The sequence below is a fragment of the Desmodus rotundus genome, chromosome 4 (genome assembly GCF_022682495.2).
Source record: "Desmodus rotundus isolate HL8 chromosome 4, HLdesRot8A.1, whole genome shotgun sequence".
Lineage (NCBI taxonomy): Eukaryota > Metazoa > Chordata > Mammalia > Chiroptera > Phyllostomidae > Desmodus > Desmodus rotundus.
In genome coordinates this window covers 109,172,747-109,198,171 of record NC_071390.1, presented here as the reverse complement: position 1 = coordinate 109,198,171, position 25,425 = coordinate 109,172,747, and the positions used below count along the sequence as shown (strand labels likewise).

The 25,425-nt window shown below is 40.5% G+C and overlaps 1 long non-coding RNA gene across 7 annotated transcripts in view; it reads right to left on the bottom strand.

Annotated features, from left to right (window-relative positions):
• Positions 1 to 25,425, bottom strand: part of LOC112322816 (uncharacterized) — a 47,522-nt gene that overhangs the window by 13,273 nt on the left and 8,824 nt on the right. For 4 of the 7 annotated variants that reach the window (XR_008426639.2, XR_008426637.2, XR_008426638.2 and 1 more), the window contains one exon: positions 22,609 to 22,789. This is a non-coding gene — a long non-coding RNA (uncharacterized lncRNA). Of the gene's footprint in view, positions 1 to 13,577; positions 15,300 to 22,608; positions 22,790 to 25,425 lie in introns of those variants that run through there. The other 3 variants (XR_008426635.2, XR_008426636.2, XR_008426634.2) reach the window with 2 other exon arrangements.

Sequence of the window (25,425 nt, the reverse complement as noted above, 5' to 3'; positions counted from 1 at the left end):
ATTTATAAACATTGAATATAAGACCAAATCAGGTAACATTTTCTGTGCAAAAACAAAGCACATTTTGGAATAATCTATATAGTCTTTAAATCTTGATTTTTAAGATTGGATCAAGAATATTATCATTATTTCAAGATGGCAGGTCTTCGGAAAGCAACTCTGCTGGGGCTCCATTCACCTTTCTTCATCCTGGAACATGGGCTGAGATAGTCCTTATTCAGAGACCATTATAGTACCTTTTTCTGCACACAAAAGGAAAAAATTCAGCTCAAACATACCAGTACAGTAATGAAGAAGACTGACTAAATTTGGATTAGGAAGAGTTTATTGATAAAGGGAATATTCTCCCAGGATAAGGATTTATCACCCTAGGAAGCACCCCAGGTGCAAGGATGGCCCTTGGAAGCTTAAAGAAATCAACAGCCCACACTAAATGAAGTGAAAATGCTCCAACTGCCATGGCTGACTGGAAAAAAATGTCTCATGGCTCATAGAGGTGGGTATGCACAAGTAGGGATGGAAAACCCACCCACTGACTGTGTTCAAAGTTCCAGAGAACACACCATTTACCAAAGCGGTAAGCAATGTATGGTTAAGAGGGTAAGGATCACTGAGAATTTCAGTGTTGGTAGTCTTCTGTTTGCCAGGGTTGACTGGAGGAGACACTGTTACAGAATTGGGCTCCTGAATAGGGATAAGAGGATTCAGACACAATAGTGGCCAAGTGACAGTATATAACTGTGAGAAGCAAAGTGTGCAATTAGCCCTGGCTGGTTAGCTCAGTTGGTAGGAGTCTTGTCCTGCTACACCAGAGTTACGGGTTCAATCCCCAGGAAGGCACACACAGTAGTCAACCAGTGAATGCATGAATAGGTGGAGCAATAAAATTGATGTTTCTTTCTCCCCCCACAAAAAATATATTTTTTTAAAAAAGTGCCCAGTTATTGCAATGAATTGCAATATTGGTGTGGTATCTATAGAGAGCTATATTGATAGTTAATAGAACTCAATGTTCCTAGAGGCAAAATAGCTAGACAGTCAATAAGGGTATCAATTTATAAAACAAATCAAGACTGGATTGTCAGGAGGCTAAGGGCAGCTGCCCCAGGAAAATGGCACAGTCACTGGCCTAGTTTCCAGTCCTGAATCAATCACCAGATCTGGAACCCACGGACTGAAGGGAGGCTGGTCCCTATGAAAACGGAGCCTGAAAATCTCCATTAAGTGTATTCAGTAGTTATTTCCCATGCACTTCAGCACATTGTTTTAATCCCTTTACCAGGTGACTGAGTTTGTAAAAGACTGGCTCCGAAGCTGGTCCAGGCACCAGTGTAAACAGCCCCACCATATCACTCAGCAGACTCTATGGTGTTAAAGGTTATCAGTGGTGGGAAAAGATGCCATGTTGAGTTACCAGTAATCCCAGTAGTAGAGCCACAACATAGACTCCTAAGATTCTGAAGCAAGGTCATATCATCTCTAGTAAAGGTCTATACACCATTCAAACAGATGTTCTTACAGTCCAATGATCCTTGATTGAAATGGAGTATCTGGCCATGGGGTATAAAGTAACTGTGGTGAGAGAGAACCCTCATAGCTGGGTTCTGTCAGATCCAGCAAGTCATGAGCCGAGTGGGCCCAGCAGCAATCCACCACAAAATAGAAGTGGCATATTTAAGACTGGGCCTGAGTAGGGCCAAAGGACACAATAAAGTTCTATCAGCTAATGGCCCAGATGCCCATGTCTTGCCACTGTTGTGCTAGGTTCACAACTATGGTGTTCACATCTGTGGTGTAATCTGCCTAGACCAGTATGGGCGCTTACTAGCTGAGGCTGAGGCAAAGCTACAATGGGTGGTGGAGAAGGGAATATAGTATCAGTTACTTTAGTCTTCAGATCCATTGCAGCTACAGCAACTGTAGTTTTCCCACTAACTCTCTTGTGTTTCCTTGGCAATAAAGGCCAACCAGAGTCCTGCGGCTGCTGGTTACTAGAGGGCAGAACTTACTATAAGAAACAAGTGGATCTGAGCACCACAGCGGGTGAACCATAGCAATACTCTAATGTTCCACCTACGCACATCTCCTCTTCAGGGCCAAGGGCCAATGCACCCATCCTTCAGCTGCTGCTGTTTTCTAGTCACACCTTTTATAGACTTACCACAGATACAAACTGAATTAAATCCTCAACCCACAACTAGAATGGGCCTTAATAATTTGCTAACCCTTAATACCGTAAGTTTAACCAAAAAATTTAACACTTAGGCAACTAGTTCAAACTGGAAGCAAACTAAACCAGAACATCAAATTTTCTCAGATCTAAATCCAAACCAAATTTCCAAATACTTAAAAAAAATTTTTAACTGATTTTTAGAGAGAGATGAAGGGAGAGAGAGAAACATCAATTTGTTGTTCCACTTATTTATGCATTCATTGGTAGATTCTTGCATGTGCCCTGATGGGGGACGGGGGTGGGGGGGCAGGGATCAACTGGCAACCTTAGCATATGGGGACAACAGTCTAAGCAACTGAGTTACCTGATCAGGGCCAGACACTTGGCACATATAACCCTGGGTAGACTCTCTGTAGCTTTTGCAGCGCTTCCTAATTAGAAGCTCCTGACTTCACTCTGGCAGCTTAGTGGTTAAATTTCTTCCAAAGTGTGCTTCTATCTGAGGTTAGAGGTACATGGCTAGAATTTTCACTCAGTTATCAATTTGGTTCAAATGGGGAAGAAAATATCAGTTATTTTTCAGAAAGTAAGTGCATACCCACCCAGCATCATACCCATTAAATAATAATTGTCCAAGTTATTATTCAATATCGTTTAAAAATTTTTGACAAACAGATGCTTATGCAGATACAGGTATGTGATTTCTTCTACTGTTTTATGGTTCTTTCCCATCCAAGAACCACTTGTGTGTGTGCACATAATATATATAGAAAGAGAGAGACAGAGAGAGAGAGACAGAGATCAATCTTTTACAATTTCATTTTCACATTTGCCTCTTTAATCCATCTGGAACGTATTTCAGTATATAGTAGGAAGTGAGCATCTAACCTGTTTTTTTTCCTCCCAAATGAATGGCTGGTTTTCCTAGTACTAGTTATTGAATAAGCCATGTCCTCCTTATTGGTGATGCTTCATTTATTGGTATACTGAATTTTCTTTCAAAGCTATTTATTCTTAAATATTAATCTATTTACCAATCTTTCCTCAGTAGTTCAAAATCATAGCATGTGGGTTTGTCATATGTATTAACATCTGGTATGGTGTTCATCTGGTATCTCCTGTTATGACTCTTCCTTTTCAAAAGTATTCTGGCTACTCTCGTTTGTTTCCTCCAAACAGAAATTATTTCGTCCAACTTCAATAAACAATCCCACCCTGGTGGGTGTGGTTCAGTGGATTGAGCACTGGCCTGTAAACCAAAAGGTTGCCAATTTGACTCCCTGTGAGGGCACATGCCTGGGTGTGGGCCAGGTGCCAAGTTGGGCATGTGTGAGAGGCAACTGATTGATGGCTCTCTCACACATAGATGTTTCTCTCCCTGTCTTTCACCCTCCCTTCCCCTCTCTCTAAAAAGAGAAATATTTTTTAAGAGAACAAAAAACCCCATTGGAATTTCAGTTAAAATCACAAATAAAAAATAGACAAATATAACTCAGAGCATAACACATTTCTCAATTTATTAAAATCCTTCTGTTCTCATGTTTTTTCTCTTTTTTGTATAGATCCCCTCCAGTTCTTGCCAATATTATATATATGTGAAAACACACACATAGTCTATTTGGGAAAAGTCCAACTATTGTTAATATAACGAGAATGGTTTGCATGACATCACTGGCAGCCAAGGAGAGTGGACTGGAATATGCATGTGTGAACAATGATTTCACTGTACTAGTCAGGGGGCGTGGTGGATGCCATTGAGTGAGAATGTGCACTGTGTGGCTGTCACATTCAAAATCACTGAGCAAGGAGAGCAATGAATCTGCAGATCCAATTTCGTGTTAAGCTTGAACATTTCTCCACAGAAATTATTTGGGTGACTCAGAAGGCCACAGCTATGGGCAACTGGTGAGTGGCAGCTGCATCATGACCACATGCCCACTCATGCATCATGTCTTGTACAGTTTTTTGGTGAAACATCAAATCACCCAGGTGACTCAGCCCCCTTACAGCCCAGATTTGGTACCCTGAAAATCTGGTGCCCTTCTGGCTTCTCCCAAAACTAAAATCACCTTGGAAAGGGAAGAGATTTCAGACTGTTGATGAGATTCAGGAAAATACAATGGGACAGCTGATGTCGATTGGGAAAACTGTGTGAGGTCCCAAGGTGCCTATTTTGAAGGGGACTGAGGCATCATTGCCCTATGTACAGTGTTTCCTTTTTTTTTAAGATTGTATTTATTTTAGAGAGAGGAGAAGGGCAAGAAAGAGGAGAAACATCAATGTGAGAGCCATACATGGATCGGATGCCTCTCAGTTGCCTCCCACATGTCCCTAACTGGGGACCTGGCCTGCAACTCAGGCATGTGCCCCAACTGGGACTCGAACCAGCAACCTTTTGGTACACAGGCCAGCACTCAATCCACTGAGCCACACCAGCCAGGGCACAATGTTTCTTCTATCTTCTTCAATAAATGGCTTTATTTTTCATAGTACATGGCTGGATACTTTCTGGACCCTGTGTGTGTGTGTGTGTGTGTGTGTGTGTGTAATTTCACAAGTTATTGTTGTATCACTGGAAAAGTTACTGCCTTTTTAGTAACTATTTTATAATACCTTTTCAGTCAGTTCTCTTGAGTTTCTTAGGCAAAAGTATCATCTGCAAATAAAGGTGTTTTTCTTCAGCTTTCAAATACTTTAGCTATCACTTTAGCAAATACTTGAGCTATTATTTCAGCATAATTTTAAAGAATAACAGGCAATCTATGGCAAAAAGAAAAGAATAGCAGGCATCTTCATAATCTAATTTTATTAATGCCTCTAGTGTCATATTACCTATATTTTGCTATGTATAACGTGTACTTTTTTGCCCAAATTTTTCAGGGAAAAATAAGGATGCACATTATACATGGGTGGTACCTGAAATACTTAGTATCTATTCTTGTATTTTGTAATTATTTGTTACATAAAATTTCTTGGACCATAGTATGTTCAAAAATAAATGCTACAAGTACCTAAATATTAATAAATACAAAATTGAATTAAAAAATTAAAATGAAAGATTTTTTTCCTGAAAGTTTGGGCCAAAAATGTGAGCGTGCATTATACATGGCAAAATATAGTATTAAGCATGGAAATTTACAAATATACTCAGAAGTGTGTTGAATATTAAGATGAACTCTCACGTACTCATCATCTGGCCTAAAGAATTACCAAAAATTTTTAATACACTTTTGGTGGGATTATAAATCAAGGCATTTATGCTAATTTGAAAATATCTACCCATAAGTACCATATGTTGCCATATATAATGTGTACTTTCTACCCAAATTTTTGAGGGAAAAATAAGGGTGCTCATTATACATGAGATAGTACCTAAAATACCTTATATCTGTTCTTGTGTTTTGTAACTACTTGTTACATAAAATTTCTTGTACCATAACATGTTCAAAAATAGATGCTAAAATTCCTTTACAAGAAACAAGTATTTAAATCTAAATAAATAAATAATTGAATTAAAATATTAAAATGAAAGACTTTTTTCCTGAAAGTTTGGGCCAAAAACATGGGTGCACATTATACACAGGAGTGCATTATACATGGCAAAATACAGTAGTTACAGCAATTCCATTGCTAGTCATTAATCCTACAAGCACACCAGCACCAATAGGCAAAGGTATTCAAGAATGCTCACTGTAACTGTATATAATTGCACAAACTAGAAAATAGCATTTGAGAATGAAGAGTGGTGATGGGGGGTTGAGGAATTAACTTTACATTTTCTTCTCTTCCTTAGAGGTTGGTTGTCTTACCATTAACATTATTAGTTTTAAAAAACCTTACTAAAAATATGTTGACTTTTGATTGAATATTTACTAAGAGTTTTTTTAAAAATTAGTTTTTTTAACCAGGAGGCAGTGTTAAATTTTTATCATCTATTGAGATGAGGGCATTTTTTTTCTTATATGACCTAAATGTGTGATTTATTTCAATTACTTTAGTATTATAAAAGTATCCTGGCATTCCTAGGATAAAACCTACCTGATCATGTTAAAAATGACTTACTTCATTGAATTTAATTTACTGATACATTTATGGGGAATTCTGGCATTGAATTTCTTATGTGAGTTTATTCAAATATTTTTGAGTGTTTTTCTTTACTGTTTCCATAGATTTTATAGTAATTATATTTCTTCCTAAAATGAATTATATTTTAATATCTTTATGCACTTAGAAAGGGAATTATATATACTTCCAGCCAAGATGGAGGTGGAGATAGATATACTGTGCCTCCTCATACAATCAAAAGAAGGACAACAACAAATTTAAAAACAAAGAACAACCAGAACTGCCAGATAATCAAACTGTATGGAAGTCTGACAACCAAGGAGTTAAAGAAGAAACATTCATCCAGACTGGGAGGAGGGACAGAGACAGGCAGTCGAGGTGGAAAGGACATGTGGCAAGGCAGCAGCTGGAGGACTGGGCTGGTGAGGCGGAGGCAGTGGCTGGCAGAGCAGGAGGTCCCACATTTGAGTGTGGATAAACTGGGAGGACCAACTGGGGATCAAGACAGAATGCATAACCCAGGGTTCCAGTGTGGGGAAATAAAGTCTCAAAAACTCTGACTGTAAAAACCTGTGGTGGTTGTAGCTGCAGGAGGGACTCCCAGCTTCACAGGAGAGTTTCTTGGAGAGACCTACAGGGTTCTAGAATGTACACAAACCCACCCACCTGGAAATCAGCACCAGAGGGCCCAATTTGGTTGTGGGTAGCAGAAGAAGTGACTGAAAGCCAGCTGAGAGCCGAGCAAGCAGCACTGTTCCCTCTCTGACCAGTCCCCCACATACAACGCAGCAAAGTGGGTTGTCTCGAAATTGAACACTTAAAGGAGAACTTCCCCAATCTGGCAAAGGAAATAGACTCCCAGGAAGTCCAGGAAGCTCAGAAGGTCCTGAAGTTGGACCCAAGGAAGTACACATCAAGGCACATCACAATTATGTGACCCAAGATTAAAGATATGGAAAGAATCTTAAAAGCAGGAAGAGAAAAGGAGACAGTTACCTACAAAGGAGTTCACATAAGACTACCAGCTGATTTCTCAAAAGAAACCTTACAGGCAAGAAGGGGCTGGAAAGAAGTATTCCAAGTCATGATACGCAAGGACCTACATCCAAGATTACTCTATGCAGCAAAGCTCTCATTTTGAATGGAAGGGCAGATAAAGTGGTTCCCAGATAAGGTCAAGTTAAAGGAGGTCATCATCACCAAGCCCTTATTGTATAAATGTTAAAGGGACTTATCTAAGAAAAAGAAATGATCAAAAATATGAACAGTAAAATGACAACAAACTCACAACTATCAACATGGAACCTAAAAGAAAAACAAAACCAGAAACAAACTAAGCAAACAACTAGAACAACAATAGAATCACAGAAATGGAGATCACATGGAGACTTATTAGCAGGAATGGGAAGGGGAATAATGGGGGAAAAGGTACAGGGAATAAGAAGCATAAACGGTGGGGACAAAATAGACAGGGGGAGGTTAAGAATAGTATAGGAAATGGAGAAGCAAAAGAACTTACATATATGATCCATGGTTATGAACTAAGGAGGGGAACGCTGGTGGCAGGGGGGTGCACAGTGGAAGGGAATAAAGGGGAGAAAAAATGGGACAACTATAATAATCAATAAAATATACTTTTAAAGAAAAGAAAGGGAACTATATATCCTTCAAATTATGCAAGAATTTGCAAATATAATCCCTAGGGCTGGGCCTTTTTAAAGTTTCCTCTCTGGTTTTGATCTACTTGGATTTTTAATTTCTTCTTGATTCAATTTTGGTGATTTATATTTTTCCAGAAAACAACTGTTTTAGCATATAGTTAACTACACATAGTATTCTCATATAATTTTTTTAAAAACACAAACTTTTCTGAATGTTTTATCTCCTTCCTCTTTTACAATTTTATGTATATAGTCTATCTCTTTTATTAAGTAGATTTGCCACATATTTCTCTACTTCCTATTTTCTTCTGAAAAATAATTTTGGAATTTATCAATAATTGTTTTGTTTTCTAATTCATTAATTTGGGCTTTAATCTTTTTTTAATTCTCCTCTTCTCACAGTTTAATTTCTTAAAAAGTACTACTCAGTTCATTTATTTTTATTCTTTCATGTTTAATTTTCCCATGCTAAACAATGTTACTAAGCTTGGTCTGGTTTCAAATGATTTTTGGGTATATTTCTAATAATTAAATCTACTCTGAGAGGAAGATTGCTATCACTGACTACGTCCATTTAAAAGAATGTGACTCAGTCTCCTGCGGCAAATTTTTACAGAATTCTAAACCTGTTTGAGTAATGGCAATACAATTGCAGCAAGCTTACAACCTATTCTGAATGGGTCAATACCTGTTTGTATAAATAAAATCTATGTGTTTGCTAGAACATTATCTGCCCTCATATATTTGGAAAGAATCAAATGCCAGGATTTAAGGAGAAGCTGTCATGTCTGCTTAATGGAATGTCCTCAGATTCAGCCTGTTTGTAACCCATGATATTTGAAAATGTTTTTGTTTTTGTGAAAAGGTATTTAAATACATTATGTGTACAGCCTGGCTTCATGATTGGAATTAACCTCAAATAAAACATTTTCAAGTGTTAAGATTAAACACTGTTCACATGATAGGATGACAAAATTTTCACTGCAAAAACAAATTCACTACAATGATACAGATGTTGGCAGGACATGCTTTTAAAACTAATTTTTAGCCCCTGCCAGTGTGGCTAAGTGGATTGAACGCCAGCCAGCCTGCGAACCGAAGGGTTCCATTCCCAGTTTGGGGACATTCCTGGTTGTGCTGGCTAGGACCCCATTTGGGGGCACGAGAGGCAACCAATCTGTTTCTCCCACATATCAATGTTTTTCTTTCTCCCTTCCTTTCCCCTTCTCCAAAAATAAAGAAAATCTTAAAAAAAAATTTTTTTTTTGAAAAAGTGTTCTGGTGGGCCAGATTATAAACAAGAAAAGTTAGTCTCTAATAAAAAATATTGTGTTAATAGAGAGGTAGATTTACAGATGTGACCTTTACCAGTATCTGTCTCAGAAAATCACCAGATTCATGTGTTTGTATACTATGTAACAGTGTTTAAGTGGCCAGGAAAGGGAGGATTTTGAGGTCCAGACAGTGGAAATGTCCTATTTAACATATTACCCTCGCCAGATCCATCTCAAATGACTGTTGATCAAGTTAGAAATGGTTGGCAAGTCAGGGGGAGGAAAGAAAAGGTCTGACAAACTTGTCAATAAACAGGGGGGCCACAAAGCCAGTGGCTATTATTACAAACACAAACTTGCCCAGGCCAGGTGACTCAGTTGGTTGGAGTGTTGTCCCACAAACCAAAAGGTTGAGGGTTCAATTCCTGGTCAGGGCACATGCCTGGGTTACAGACCCCCCTCTTCCTTCCCCCACCTCATGTGTGAAAGACAACTGATTGGTCACATCTCTCTCTCCCTCCCTTCCCCTCTCTCTATAAGCGTGTCCTCAGGTGAGGACAAAACAAACAAAGATCCGCAAACTTACTGAAGTCTTCAATATTTTAAAAAACACAAAGAAAAATTGTTTTGCCAAGCATTCTGGACCAAAAGTCCCTTTAAAAAGATTTAATATAGCCATCCCTAATAAGATTTTAGAAAAGGTAGAAAGAACATGGCTTAATGAATGAACCAAAAACATATAACTAGGCCCCCACAACACTAACAGCTTTATGATCATGATTGAAAAACACTTACTTTGTTTTGCATCCACATACTTTTCAAGTTTTTCAAATTTCCAAATGTTTAAAACAAGTACATGCCTGTGACCTAGGAATTTATTCTTGAAAGGAAACACCACACTAGGCACCAATAAATGGAAAATCAAACTTTTATCTCTACCAACTTCAAACAGAGGAATGTAGATATAAATGTATGTATTTAGCAGTGAGTTCAACTGGATGCCTTTCAAAATAGCAGTTTGGGGCTAATAGGACAGTAAGCCACAGCCCAAAATAATCTTAATTTTGTTTTTGTGGCTGTGAAATTGTAATTAAAGCACAGACTTAAAGACCAAATGCTGCTAAAGGACTACCTAGAAAGCAGAGCCTGACGTCAAGTTTAAGGTTCTATTAGGAGGGGAATAGAGGGCATTTGGCCCCCAGGCCAGTAAGGGTGAGGGGAAATGCAAAGGAAAGCAAAAATACAAGGAGATGCAGCATTGAGCTGAAAAAAGCTCCAGAAGGAACTACAGCCCATTGCTCAGTCCCAAAGGATAGCTTCCAGACAAGCCATGCAGAACCATCATTGCTTGAGACCCCTCTGTCCAAGGAGAGGGAGAGGAATTTATATGCTGGCTACTTCTTGCTGTCTGCACTCTTTGAGGCCAGTTTGTCTCATGGGGCCCTCATGCCCCAGCTCTTCTGGGTGTGGCAACTGAACCCTCCTTTCACTTGCCAGGGAAGCAAGAGCAAGCTGAGTGAGCCTCACGGTTTTCCACAGGAGTCTAGAACTGGTGCAAGGCGCCAGAGCCTCCATCAGAGCCTTGGTGTGACAGAGGCCATGCTGAAGCCTGACCCTCACCCTGGGGAGGCTGTCCTGACTGGAAGCCTTAGCAGCAAAGGCCAGGTCTCTGTGCTGAGCACGACGCTAAAATGGCAGTAGGGGTGGGACCCGCCAAATCTGGGGAGGTGCATAAACTGGGTGTGGTGTAGTGTATCCTTCTTGGACCTGAGTATTCCTGTGCTGGTGTTCACTGATTCTCAGGAAACAAGGAGCCACTCAGTTTAGAGACAGCACTCATTTAGTGTGCAGATTTTGTAAATCGTAAAATCTTTCGACCAGCCTGTCCTTACTTCTCAACTACCCCTAGCTACTACTTTAGCTCTCCCCCCGCCTTTTTGAGGGGTAATTGGAATGCATTAAAATTTACCTACTTGAGGACTACAGTGTGATACATGTTAGCAACTGTCTTTATCTTGTAACTACCACTGTGGAGACGTGGGGTTGTTTGTTACCCGAAAAAGTTCCCTCCCGCTCCGGGCATTGCATCCTCTTCCATCGTCACCCCTCCCCAGGGAACTGCTGCCCCTAAGTGGTTTTGACTCTTCCAGAATCTCATAGAAACGGAATGACTATGGTCTTTTGCTCTTACCTCCCCCCTCCCCCCGCCCCCAGCACAATGATTTGAGATGCATGCATGTGGCCGCGTGTGTTTATATTGTGTCCCTTTTCATTCCTCACTCTATTTTGGATAAAGTTCTGTGTATGCTACATGTGGGCACGTTAACCTGCATCGTCCCACTTGGAATCCTCACAACCATTCAGCTTTCCAGCCGTGGGCCCGGAGGCTCGGGCGCCCAGCGGAGGAGGTCGGGGAGGTGCACCGAGCCACTTACTGGCAGTCGCTCAGCCTGGGTGCCACCGCGGCGCCACGGTCAGCGACCCGACCTGTGGTACCTGCTGTCAAGCAGAGAGGGCGGCAGAGAGGGCCTGGCGGAGTGCAGGCTCCAGCCAAAGATGCTGGAGTCACCGCCCTCCAAGCCGCCCGCTTCCCAGGCCGCTCGCTGCAGGGGAGACTCAGGGCAGCGTAGGGTTCCCACGCTGAGGTGGGTGGGAGCTACCACAGCCGCATTTCTGCAGATGTGTCACCTGACGGGCAGTGGAGCGTGGAGCGGCAGCGCGCCCAGAAGTCTCCCTCCGCGCCGGAGAAGGCACTACTTCCCGAGGGGCCACGCGTAAGGGCAGCGCTGCGCCTGCGGGGAGGCGAAGCGCTGGGTGGCGCGCTCCCTCCGCCCCTTGCGGAGGTGGCCGCTCGTCTCGGCCCGCTGGGCGGGCGAGAAGAGTGATTGGGGTTCGTCTTCTCCTCCACGCAACTTCCTCGCAATAATAATATCGGGAGACTTCATTTTAAGGACGCGGTGGAAACGTATGAGGGCGTTTGGCCCCCTGGCGTGGACCGGCCTCCCTGCTGCTTGACGGGCCGGCGGCAGCTGCTCTTTTTCTTATTCCTGCCGTGGTTATGGGGCAGTGGAGGGACTTACGGGAAGGCTCTGAGGAAAAGCTGTCGCGAAACAGTCTCTCCTGAATGACTGCCGGCCGCCTTCGGCGAGGAAACAGCTGGCAATTTTTTCCATATCAATTAAAGAGAGGAAAAATCCGTATTTTTCCTCACATTTTCATTCAGACTTTAGAATTAGTGTCCCCAGTGGTATCAAGCTATCATTCGTCTTTACGCCATCTCCTTTAATGTTGTATTCCATCGCTACTCTAAAAATTCATACGTAACCAAGTCGTCTCTGGACCTTTCTTTTCTGTCCCTCTCAGAAATAACGGGATTTCACGGGAAACTGTGGAGATGGGTGATACGCAGACCGAGGGCCTTGTTGCCTCAGATACGGGCCCCGAGAGAAACAGCCAGCGGGGAAAGAGGGGGGGGCAACATTTCTGGGGATCCCACGATTCTGATTTTTGAGTATCTAGAGGAAGTGCCTGGTCAGAGAAGGTGGGAGGCCCCTGAACTTGAGCAGGTGGCTTGGGGTGAGCCGAGAAAGCATCTATTGTTCGAATATGCAACCACCTGCTATGACGGCAAAGAGGGCAGTAGAATGTTTTTTTATAGCACCGTGTAAAGTTTGGGTTTAGAGGTTGCGACTGCTAATCGCCCATACTCCGCGTTTCTTCTCATAGTCGTTTACTGTTGCATATTTTATGTGTTTGTTTATTGGCTTCTCTTCCCACTTGATAGAAAACCCATGAGAACTGGGAGTTGTTTGTTTACTGTTGTTCTGGGGAGCCTAGCACAGTGTCTGGCAAAGTAGCTGGGGTTTTGTAAATTATTTACTGACTCAGTGATTAAAAAACAAATATGGCACGTCATTTAAAGGCATTGTGAGAGGAGCACAAAACCAAAAACCACATGACATACAGAAAACTGATCTCTTCAAACCTGCTCTTTTCATTCTGGGGCAACAATTAATAAAGAATAGCCAAGAGATAGTCACACTACCATTGCCTTTTCCAAAGAAAAACAATGAAAGCAATGAGCTCTCCCTTTGTTTTCCACTTCATTTTAGGAATTGTGTGTGGGAGGGAGGGGGAGTGTGAGAGGGAGGGTAGGGTGAAGGGGGTCAAAAGGTAGAATTTTGCAGTTACAAGGCATGGGGATGTAATGTACAGCATTGTAACTATAGATAATACTTTACTGCATATTTGAAAGTTGCTACATCTTAAAAGTTCTCATCACAAGAAAAAATCCTGTAACTATGTCTAGTAAGAGATGTTAGACTTATTGTGATTATTTCACAATATGTGCAAATACTGAATCATGTACACCTGAAACAAACATGTCAATTATACCTCAATTTAAAAAAAAGTAGTAGGAAAATTTAAGGTAAAACATTTATATACTTCACTGATAGTTCTAGGGCCTGAAAGAAATCCTGTTGAACCTTACAGAAAGATAATCATTTTAGCTTACTGCTGTGTTACAAGCCACCCCCAAATTTTGTGGTTTAAACAAAGACCATTTTATTTGCTCATAATTCTTTGGGTTAGGAATTCAGGCAGAGCTCAGTGAGGATGGCTCTACTCTGCTCCATGTTGTCTTGACTGGGGTGCCTCAACTGGACCCAGAGCAGGGTCTCTGTCTCTCTGTCTCATCCTCTGTTTGTTGGTCAAAGCAAGTCAGAGGGCTAGCAAGCATGGATGGATTCAAGAGACTGAGAAAGAGATTCAACTCTTAATGGGAGAATGATACAGGCACATTGCAAAAGGGATGTGGTTACGATGAGTGAAAGAAGCCTGTCGCAAAAGAGTACATTATATATGATCCTCTTTATATGAAATTCTATAAAAGACAAACTAATGTTGAGTGACAGGAAGCAGATTGTCCAGGGCTGGAGGGTGGGAACTGATAAAAGGGCATGAGGGAATTGTTGAATGACAGAAATGTTCTGTACCTTGATTATGGTGGTATATGCACAGGTATATACATTTTATTATAATTAGGCAAACTATACAAAAAAGGGTAGGAAACTGGAGTGACCATCTTCAAAAATAATCTACTATACATAAAACTTTTCATTTGACAGAACCTGTAAAGGTCATCTGGTTCAGTGTCTCCATTTTACAAATAAGGAAAGTGGGCCCAAAACAGGAAGTTGTCAAAGGATACTGTTAGTGACAAAACCAGAATTGGAACCCAGACTCCTGACCACAGTCTTCCTGTCACTTCTCCCACATCCTTCAAGAAGACAGGGGAAAAGGATGCCCTGGGCCTGATTCCCACTGAGACTCATTTAGATGTAAGCATGTCTGGGAATGAGGCTGGATCATATCCCTTTGTACTCTAGAAGTTCCCAGGGGTCTCCAGTGGGCATGTACTCTGATCCTAGTTCCGAGAGACTATCAACAAGTTCCTGTAAGGCAGTGTCTATAATAAAGGTAAATGGAGCAGTATTTATAAATAGAACTGAACACTATGAGGGAAAAAACAGAAGAGCAGCTATGCCATAGCCACCTGTTGTCTACAGTGCTATTTTTAGGTTTCCTAAAAGGGTACTGGTAGAAGAGGACAAGGAGAGACATGACTCCTGAAACATTATTATTTCCTTAAGCTTTACTAAGTTAATAAACCCATTTGCAGCTAAGAATTATTGCTAGCTTTTGTAAAGTGCTTCATATGGTAAAATAGAACTGAAATAATAATAGTATTGCTACCCGTAGCAATATGCAAATGTTAGAACATTTAGGGAATTTGAAAATGTGAATACAGTCCATCCTCTATCTTTAGTATAATGTCTTTACTTAGAAAAAAACGACTAATCCATGTCCAAAGTATCTCAGACATTTATCAGATGTATTCAACTCCTCTGGATGCCAAAGAACCTTTTAAAAAATATCTATGCCCTGACCAGGGTGGCTCAGTTAGTTGGGCATCATCCCGCAAAGCAAAGGGTCGCCAGTTTGATTCCCGGTGAGGGCACATGCCAGTGTTGCAGGTTCGGTTCCCAGTGGGGGTGAGTGGGAGAGGCAACTGACTGAAGTTTCTCTCTTGCATTGATGTTTCCTTTTCTCCTTCCCTTCTCTCTAAAAAAATTAATAAATAACATCTTTTACAATATATCTGTGAGAGGTCAGAATAATGTGGGCTGAAATGATTTGTGGCTGATTTCAGGCAGTCACCCAGAAACCTATGGACTTGAACTGTGGATAGAATCTGAACTTTTTGCTAACACAAAGTCACTTTTGAAATCATTTACCAAAACACTAAAAATGATCAGCAAGGGAAGTTTGTTTAAGAGAACACCACTCTGACAGATTTCTGAAGCTTGGGTTTTTCTTCATTTTAGTTTTGGGTTGTTATTTCACCATTTTTCTAATACCTATATCTTAAACATTTTATGTTTATATAGTAAGCATTTTATTAAATGAGGGGACACTGATTTGCATCTTGAAGTTGTGGTTTCTGTCTGAAAACTGGTGATTGAGAGGAGTCTACTCTTTCACAAACTTAAAATGTAGTTACAGAGTAACTCTCCTGGCCTAACACTAATGTCAGGTGAAAATTGATGCATTTGTGGAAATAATTCAAGCCCAAAAAATCTACTCTTGTTTGGATTATCCCAAAGCTTTGGTCCAGAATGGATTCCCCTTGGTTTAACTTGGGTTAAAGAGGGCAAAACAATAGAGCATATAAGGGAATCAATCCAAGGCTCTCTTAGTTTTAACTTCAGCAATCCTGTAAAACTTAGCTCAGTTTAGGCCAGACATTCTCAACTAAAGACCTTTTTACATGTTACATTTCCATTCCATGGCTGCCATGTTTGAAATATCTGAACTACTCATGTAGTATTATTCATAACCCTTATAGTCTTTACTCAGGAACACACATATTTAGGTGGTTTCTTTTCCCCCCAATAGCATGGGGAACCATGTAGAGATCAGCAGTTCTACCTTAGGAAATCAAGAACCCAGCATGACATGAAACTCATGAGGGAGCTAAACCAAGCCTTCCAGGTCTTTTACATAGTTTCCCACCAACCTGGTTCCCACTTCTCACCATCACTGCTCTTCCTCTGGAACTGATGGTGGTTGTAATCGCCTCCTATTCATGCCATTGGTGAGAGAGGGATTCCTGCTCTAGAGTTATGGGGATGACCAGACACACAATACCTGACACTGAACAAGTGAGACTAACAGCTGTTTATGAGTCACCTATACTCAGCCAAGGGGAGTACACCGCACACAGGACTACATGGGACAGAATGAACCACCAGTAGCTGTGTGTGTGTGTGGGGGGGGGTGCTTCTTTGTAGAATCAAAAGAATGGGGTGCCTCCTGGTTCTTATGGGAGGATGTGATTGGCTTGTTTGAATTCTGAGGGATGGCACGGAACTGTAACCCACTACTCAGGGATAAGCAAGAGTCATACCTGCTCTACTTGCTAAAGGGTTGTTTGGCTAGGGGACCTATCCTCTGGAGCAGAGGGAAAGGGAACTTGTGGTCAGGCCAGTGGAGGTCTCCCAGTTTTCCCTAGATGTCAAGGCATATATAATATTGGACCTTCACTTTTTAGGCCTTACATCACAATAGCAAGATCAGGACATTATTTCTAGATTGCTATATACAATACTCTCTTATAACTGGGGGGGGAAAAAAGGTAGAGTAAGGCAAAGGGTGTATACAAAACCTTTCTAGTTTATACTTTCAAATATACAGCACAAAGCAAATGTTTACTGAATATCTTCTTGTGCTAGCACTAGACTAGCAAGAGACTTAAAAGTAAATGGAATGTAGTCCATATGTTGAAGGACTCAAATGGAGAATAAATAGAGAACATAAGCAGATTGTCGCCATACAGAGTGATGGATGCAGGAACAAAGATCTGTGCATCTAAGAGCCCAGTGATGGGAGAAGTTCATTGAGCTGGGACACAATGAAAGGGTCCACAGGCACAAGGGACAATGGCTCCTGAGCTGGCCTTGAAGGATTAGTGGGAATTGGCCCATCAGAGAAGGGAGTTTGGAAGCATCATATCAGAGGGACTAGCATTACCAAGGGTGGAAATGATCACATGTTAAAAATGAGTGGTAAATCATCCAGTGAGGATTGTGGGAGGCATTGTTAGCTAGGGATGGGGGGACAGGATTGACCCTGTCTTGGATAGGCAGTACACTTCCTGACATTGGTCTTGTGACTTTTTTGGATTTGACACCAAAAGCACAGGCAACAAAAGCAAAATAAACAAGTGGGACTATATCAAACTAAAAAGTTGCTCACAACAAAGGAAACCATCAACAAAATAAAAAGGCAGCCTACTACCAACTGAGATAAAATGTTTGCAAATCATTATTTGAGAAGGGGTAAATGGCCAAACTGTATCAAGGAGTCATACAACTTTCTCTAAATTTCTGAGGGTCCTAGGTGAACATTCATTTTGCTGAGTAGGACACTAAACAGCTAAACCCCCTGAATGAGCAGGCCTTGTCAGTGGAACCTCATCTTAGGACACTAGGGTAGCAAGCCAGTTTTGTCACTGGAGTAATACTAAGTGTTAGTGATTGTAGGTCCTTTCTCTTGGATCAGTTCACAGAGACCAAAGCTCCAATTCCCTGACTAGGGTTAAAAGCCTGGCTGTCAGCATCAGAGAAGCCCATGGAGAACAGGAACCGGAAGCCTCGTTGGTCAACACAGACTAGCACTGAGTCTCCTGTTCTGCTACAGCATCACCCATTCCTGATTGATGTGAATCCCTCAGAAAGTAAACCTGATTTGAACCAGAGTGGGAAAAGGGCAGGCGGGCTCAGCTGTGCAGGGTAAACAGTTAACAGTCAACTAACACAATAAAGGGATTTGTGGTCTCTCTCTGGTGTGGCGCCAGTGGTTTGAGGGGTCTGGAAAAAAGGAAATTACTTTGACATTCCAAAGGTATGTTATCATGGGTGCAAAAAGACAGTAGACAGACTTAATTAAGGTAAAGGCTGACTTTTGTCAGGGAAGATCCTAGCCTAGGACATGACTACCTGCCATAAACTGCTTTTAGTTAATAAGTTTTAATTTCAGCCCATCCTCTGTGGTTACTTTAGATACTTGAGTTTGTAAGGCTGCCACGCAGGCCTCCCCTGAGCTTGTCAAGTTAGTATGTGGCCCCTTTTTGTCCACCTGTACTGAAACCCAGAGGATAACTACATGGACACAGGTACTAAGAGAAGATACAGCCTTGGGCAGAGGGTGCAGGCATGATGACTCCACAGGCAGGAACCCAGGGAAATGGATACCCCAAACTCATTCTCCCACCTACAAAATGCCTTCCAGCCCCTCTCACTGCCTGCCCCAATCAGAAGCTCGAGGGCAAGGGAGCCTGTCCATGTTGTTCATAAAGTCGGGTTTCCGGGGCACAGGACAAAGGGAAGAAGGTGGAGAGGGTCACCTGGAGAGGCAAATGGCCATTTGATGTGAATTTCACTATTTCATCCTTCTCTTCTTTACCAATCAGTAAAGAACACCCAAGATGCAAAACTTTTCAAGAGATGTCTTGAAATGACTGAATTATAAAGTCTCTAAATAACCAAGAGCTTCCTATAATCTGTATAAAAGAAGCTTTATACCCAAATCTGGGCCAAAAGCTACATCTGTACTTGGCAGAACAAAATCCTTGAACTTACTACCATCAATTTAAATCTCACCCTTAGATTTGAGGCTACCTAATAAGCTACACAACTTTTCTTTCACCTGTATGGTGAGAAAATCTCTAAAAATTAGTTTTAATTACATATCCTTGTGGTGTGTTTAATTTTTGTAAGAAAGGGAACACTTTAAACAAATCCCATAGTTTAAATTCTGTAGAGGTTTGCATAAAGCCCAAGGATGAAATCACATTACAGTTAAATAATACCTTGAATTGTTTCCTATAGGAGTCCGTTCTGCGTGGCATGGACCCAGCTCCCACTCGGAAAGGCCAGTGGAAAGCGAGGTCCGGCACACAGGACCCGCATCCACAGATAGGTTCTACCATGGGGAATCAGGACTGCATTGTACCTAGGCCTCTATGAGGCTTGCTTTTGCTAAAGCTCCCTCACCATGAATTGAGGCAGCAAAGGTTTACTGCATATCTTTAAAGTAACTTCCTAAAATCTATGCTAAACCGTCCAAGGACAAGTGTAACCAGTTCAACCACTTTTCCCTTTACATTTGCAAATATCCTTCCTTTTTGATGTAATCAACAACACCCTCTCCTTCATTTTCTGTAAAAGGTAACCACCCAAAGCGAACCTGTGCACAGTAAATGAAGACCATCCTCAATGTAATGTGCCCAGAAAAGGAATAAAAGCCTGTCAAGGCAAGGGTCGGGGTGCTCTCCTCTTGAGAGTGGCTGTGCCATCCCTTTTCCTCCACAGGACTCGGTAGTCCATGTGAATTTGTCCATGGCAGCCACAACACACGGATCCCGCGGGCCGAGATCCGCATCAGTTTCCTACCATATTTCATAAAACAGATATTGCTCACCAGTATTCCTAAATAAAAAAATTATTCCACACACTGCAAGATTCCATTAAAATGATGTCCAAAAACAAGCAAAATTATCCAATAATGACACAAGTCAGAATAATGGCTATCTCTGATTGGAGGGAGGATTCGGGCTGGGAAAAGGCGTGAAGGAAACTTCTGGGGTGCTGCTAGAAATGTTCTATACTTTAGATTTTGTTTTACATGTTGATACATATTACACATATCAAGAATCAATGAGCTTAACAATTAAGCTCAATGTGTAAGCACTTCACATACTACATTGCTTGTTGGTATGTTCTATGTCAATTTAAAAAGAAACAATTACCCCATTAAATGACTTTTGCAATTAACTCCACAGCAAATATCATAACATAGAAAAAATTTGGGTTTATGCATTTATCAGGGGTCATCAAACTATGGCCACTGGCCTCTGATATAAAGGAGGTGTTAGGGATCACAGCCACAGGCAGTGTCCACACGACAGCTGCAGGGGCAAGTAGTTGTGACAAAGGCCTATGATTCTTTAAGAAAAGGTCTGTCAACATCAGACTTAAACTTCAAGTAACATCTTTAAACTGTCCCTTTTCTAGGATAGTTCAAATCAACCTCACCTAATACCAAACTAACAAGGAGATTCTAAGGACAGTTGAGTAAATCACTCAGTTAACTGTAACCAAAAATGTCATAAAACTCTAACATGGGGGTGGCAGCATTCTTTTGCCTTGAGCTGTACACAGATCACAAATTGTGATTTTTATTTAGCCTTACACAATGTCAATTTTTAAAAATTTGGTACTAATACTTTAAAAATATAGTATTATAAAGTATCCACTTTAAAAAATACAATCAAGATTTTGGCTGCTCATACTAAAAAAAAAAGGAAGATGGAGCAATTTTGGAACCACATTCCTTTAAAGTAACAATGAGCTACCGTGACTCCAACAACACTGAGCCTAAGCACTGGCTGACACTTCACACTGTGCTTGCCCTGTCCGGAAGGTAACAGTTAAAAAGGACGAACAACTGAAGGAGGACAGATCACTATGTAGTTTCCAATACAAACCAGAAAGCTTTAGAAATAAACACGAATTATACTTTAAAAAATAAAATCAGTTTATGGGGAGGTACCATTATTTAAAAAGGAAATGCTCTTTAATTAAGACAATTTACCTAATTATATGAACTCTTTTCATACTGTAGCTTTGACCAGGGTAGAGCTGAACACAATCAGCAAATTTAATCATTGGAAATTGTTTCCTATTGTTAAAGCCAAACATCTTTTTTCTTTTTCCCAACTAAAAGCTTTTTGCCTTCAATACAGTCACTGGTGGTTATTAATAAAATGGAACTGTCCTAAAATTTTCCTAAGTATATCTGAACTCTATAAATTCTACAGTTCATATCAGGGATTCAGGTTGAAATCACTTTTTAAAATGCTAATATATGTAAATAAAGCATAAAGCTTAACATAAATTAATATCTACCACTTGAAATTGAAATACAAACAAAAGATGAGTCATAAATATGGTAATGATTGTTCTTTGGCACAAAATCTGAAAGCACTTTATGCATTTTAAGTGAATTTAAATTTTAAGTAAACTTCTGGAGTATCATCTTCAAGCTTTAGAATTAACATCCAGCAAAAGTCATTATACAGCCACAGCCTAAGATTCTTGACAATCTGGCAAAAGTTAAGAATATAGTTGATTTTTTTTCCCACTAAAAAGAAACATTTAACCAATACAGCTATTTGTGTACAGAAGTGTTGTTATACATTACTTAAAATTATGTTCATTAGCCCTGGCTGGTGTGGGTCAATTGGTTGGAGTATCATCCTATAACCAAAAGGTGGCAGATTAAATTCCTGGTTGGGGTACATGCCTGTGTTGTGGGTTTGATTCCCTAGTCAGTGGCATGCAAGAGGCAACCGACTGATGTTTCTCACCCACATCAATGTTTCTCTCTCACATCGATGTTTCTCTCCCTCTTTCTCTCTCTCCCTTCCCCTCTCCCTAAAATCAATAAGCATGTCCTCGGGTGAGGATAAAAAAAATTATGTTCATTAAAGCCAAATTGTAACTATTCATACCTTTTATCCTAGATGTTAAATCTACCTTAAAAGTAACAAAATGAAATTTACCACAAAATACTCTAAATTTGCTGCTCTTCACGAAACTCCCACAGCAAATACAATAGTCTTATTTCAGTGCTAACATAATTAAAACACAACCCATCACACTTTCTTGCATCACATATGAAGCTGAGGAAGTTTTTATTTTATTCAGTGAAAATGTCTTAAACAGAAGTATTTATAAGGACTAGACTTACATCCTATTATGCTATGTCTTATTTGTGATAATCCATTTGTTTTCAAAGTTTACAGTTTTGGAATTGGAGAATACTAATCTCCAGATAAGTTTCTCTCTCCAAACTGCTTACCTGATTATATTTCTGCTCTGTTTCATCATTTAAAACAGTGATTTTTCTATCAGTGTGCTTCAATTTTTAAAACATGCACTACCTATTTAGTCAGGGTCACTGACCTCTTTTTTCTTAAGATTGTCAAATAAAAAAATGACAACAGCTGGCCGTGGCAGGACAGCTCAGTTGGTTAGAGCATCATTCTAATACACTAAAGTTGGGGCTTTGATCTCCAGTTAGCGCACACCCAAGAAGCAACCAATAAATGCATAAACAAATGGAACAAAAAAATCGATGTTTCTCTGCCCACGCCCCAGAAAAAAATCAATGAAAAAATTTTAGAAAAATGACAACAGTCAACACAACAATCAACACAACAATCACCATCCATTGTGAATGAATCAAAGTTATACCTATTTTTTTGGACAGATCACCAAAAAAATGTAATACATTTTTTTGGTGTGCTGCAGTTTAGTAATTAGTGTATGTGTGCCATGAGATGAAAAAGGTTGAAAATAGCTGAAAACATGTGCAACATGCTTGGAGAACATCTTTTCCCTACCCATTCTGGCACAGATACAAACCATAGTGACACCAGTGGGTCAAGGGGCATTTCCAAAGGCCATCTGAAGATAAGCATCATTAGCCTAAAAAGAAAGATTCAGAAGAGATCAGAAGAGCAGAAATATTGTGTTGGGTCCAAATTTTTATTTCAAGTATTTCACAGTTCTTTATGAAGTAATTTTCAGTCATCTCTTAAACATGTTGAAAATATTACCATTCCCCTTACAAAAGAAATTAAAATATGGGATGACTGACTGCCCTGCCCAGGACCACAAATGTCCATGGAAAAACAGACACCAAAGCTAACCTTGGGAGTAAAAAGACAAGCATTCCTCTGCAGCCTCTGTATACTGAATAGTACTGCATTTTGATCTGGAATTACCAGGCAGGTAATTTGATGTACTGACAGAACACTCTAGTTTGGATCTCCTTTCTACCTGGTCTTCTCCACAGGTGGTCACACAGAACACAGAGGCTGACTAGTTCCTCACAATCCAACCTGAAACGGTGCCCACTCCCTGCACAGCAGTCAGACCTCTGACAGCAGCAGAGGCTCTGCACACTGGGCTACTACATAGGCTCACAGTGGGGGTGTAAACACAGAATAAATACTGGCTCTTGAATCAGCTAGAGCATGGGATTGCTTTACCCTGACCCACAAACCTCCCACCTCACTAGAACCTTAAATTATTGCAAAAGCTATAAAACATAAAGACAGAAACCAATGAAGACAGATGGCTCTTTTTCTAAACCAATCCTGGTGACTTGCGAACGAGGAAAAGAAGAAAATCAAAATAGAAAGCAAGGAAATTCTAAAAGACCCCGAGGGTTTCAGAGAAGCCTGTGTATAGCCAGGCCTCTTTAAATTAAGGAGAATTTAATTTAAAAAGTCAAACGCTTAAGTGATTGATATGTAGAATTATTTTTGAAAAAAAGCAGGCACTAAAAATAGGTTAACTGAAATATCATTTCTACTCTAAAAAGAAAATTGAACTTGTTCTACTCAATTTTCTCAAAGCTTAATTTTAAAATGGTGTATACACATTTTTATCACTGATCCCCATGTGTGTAAACTTTAACACTGGATATTAAATGATAAAATTCTCAATATTAGTTTCCCTAAATTTCCAAATAAAACTGTCCAAATGCATTATTAAAGTTTCTTGGTTCTTTCTGCAGTTCATACAACATAAACTTTCACCTGATTCTCAAAAATGAGAATGAGAAGTGTTACAAGAGGAAAGACATACGATCTAAATTCTTTTGCAGTGATGGTGACCTTATCCATCTGTTCCAATGCTATCCTCAGTAAAGCAGCATGCAACTAAAAGAAACTATCCAAAAATATAGTTTATATCCATAAAGCAAAAACATTTTCTTTGATAAAACTAACTGGCTCTTGGCCCTGGCTGGATAATTCATTCAGTTAGTGTGTCGTCCAGACAATCCAAGACTGTGGGTTCGATCCCTGGTCTGGGCACACACAAGAACCAACCAATGAATGCACAGCTAAGTGGAACAACAAATCAACATTTCTCTCCCTCTTAAAAAAAAAGAAATAAACTTAACTGCCTCTCATATAGAGGGAGTAAATACAATAGTTTAGCCTCATCGGCATGAGGTTCTGATCAAGGAGACCACCCAGTCACCTGGGAAGGCCAGCAGTCCCTTCTGAGCACAGATACACACAGCACAGGAAGAAGCAATGGCATTCCTGCTGTTCTCTAGGAGCCCGTCCACTTACCTGGAACTGCTGCACCGAGATTCCCCACTGCTGCTCTCTTGGGAGGCACAGCCACCAGAAGCCCTGCTCCTCACCCTCAGCTCACGGCCCACCAAGCAGCGTCCCATTTCCCATCTCCACCACTGGTGCACTAGGCCCTTCTCTCTCATTCCGCTCCACCAACTGACAGCCCTCCACTCTCCCCTTTCTGAACTCCACCCCAGCAGCGCTTGGGCACCAGAGCTCTTTCCCCAGGCCACCGCCTCCCAGGGCCCATTCAGGAGGGAGCGAGGGGCAAGTCTTCCCCAACAGGGGGTCTGCTACTGCTGCGGTCCTGAAATGGGAGAGACGAACGCTGGCAGGCTGACATGGAACATATTCTCATAGAAACACGTATAAAGGGCAGTAAGATTCCACTGTATCATTAGTACAACCCTTTAGCTATATTATGAGTAGTACGTATTTGTATCTCCACGACATTGTTTCTGTGGAAAAATTTGTTCCAGGCTATAACCAACAATCTGCAAACTTTGATTCAGCCCCACTCATGAAATGAACATTGTCTATATCCAGTTCATGATGTGAAGAATCTTTACACCTACTTTAAAAATGACTAAAAAATACTACAGAGTGGTCTGAAAGTTTTAATACTGAATGCTGACAATACATAAATAAGAGGGTTTTTTTTTACTGCTAATTCATTTCACATTTACTCTTAAATCTCCTATGTAAAACACTCCCACACTAAATGAAGGTATTATGTACGCAACCTAGATAGGCTCAAACCATAGTTCCAATGGACAGCATGGTAACATAGCTTCACATATTCTCTCTGCAACATGAATTTAATAGTATCTATTATGGGTTCTTTAATACCAGCAGGAAAATTCTAGAAAAGAAAAAGCTTAACTAATTTTGGAAGTTACTGTGTGTAGTTACTACATTTAGTCTGATTTTATATATTCTATTTTTTAAAAATCAGCTAATAAAAGCATT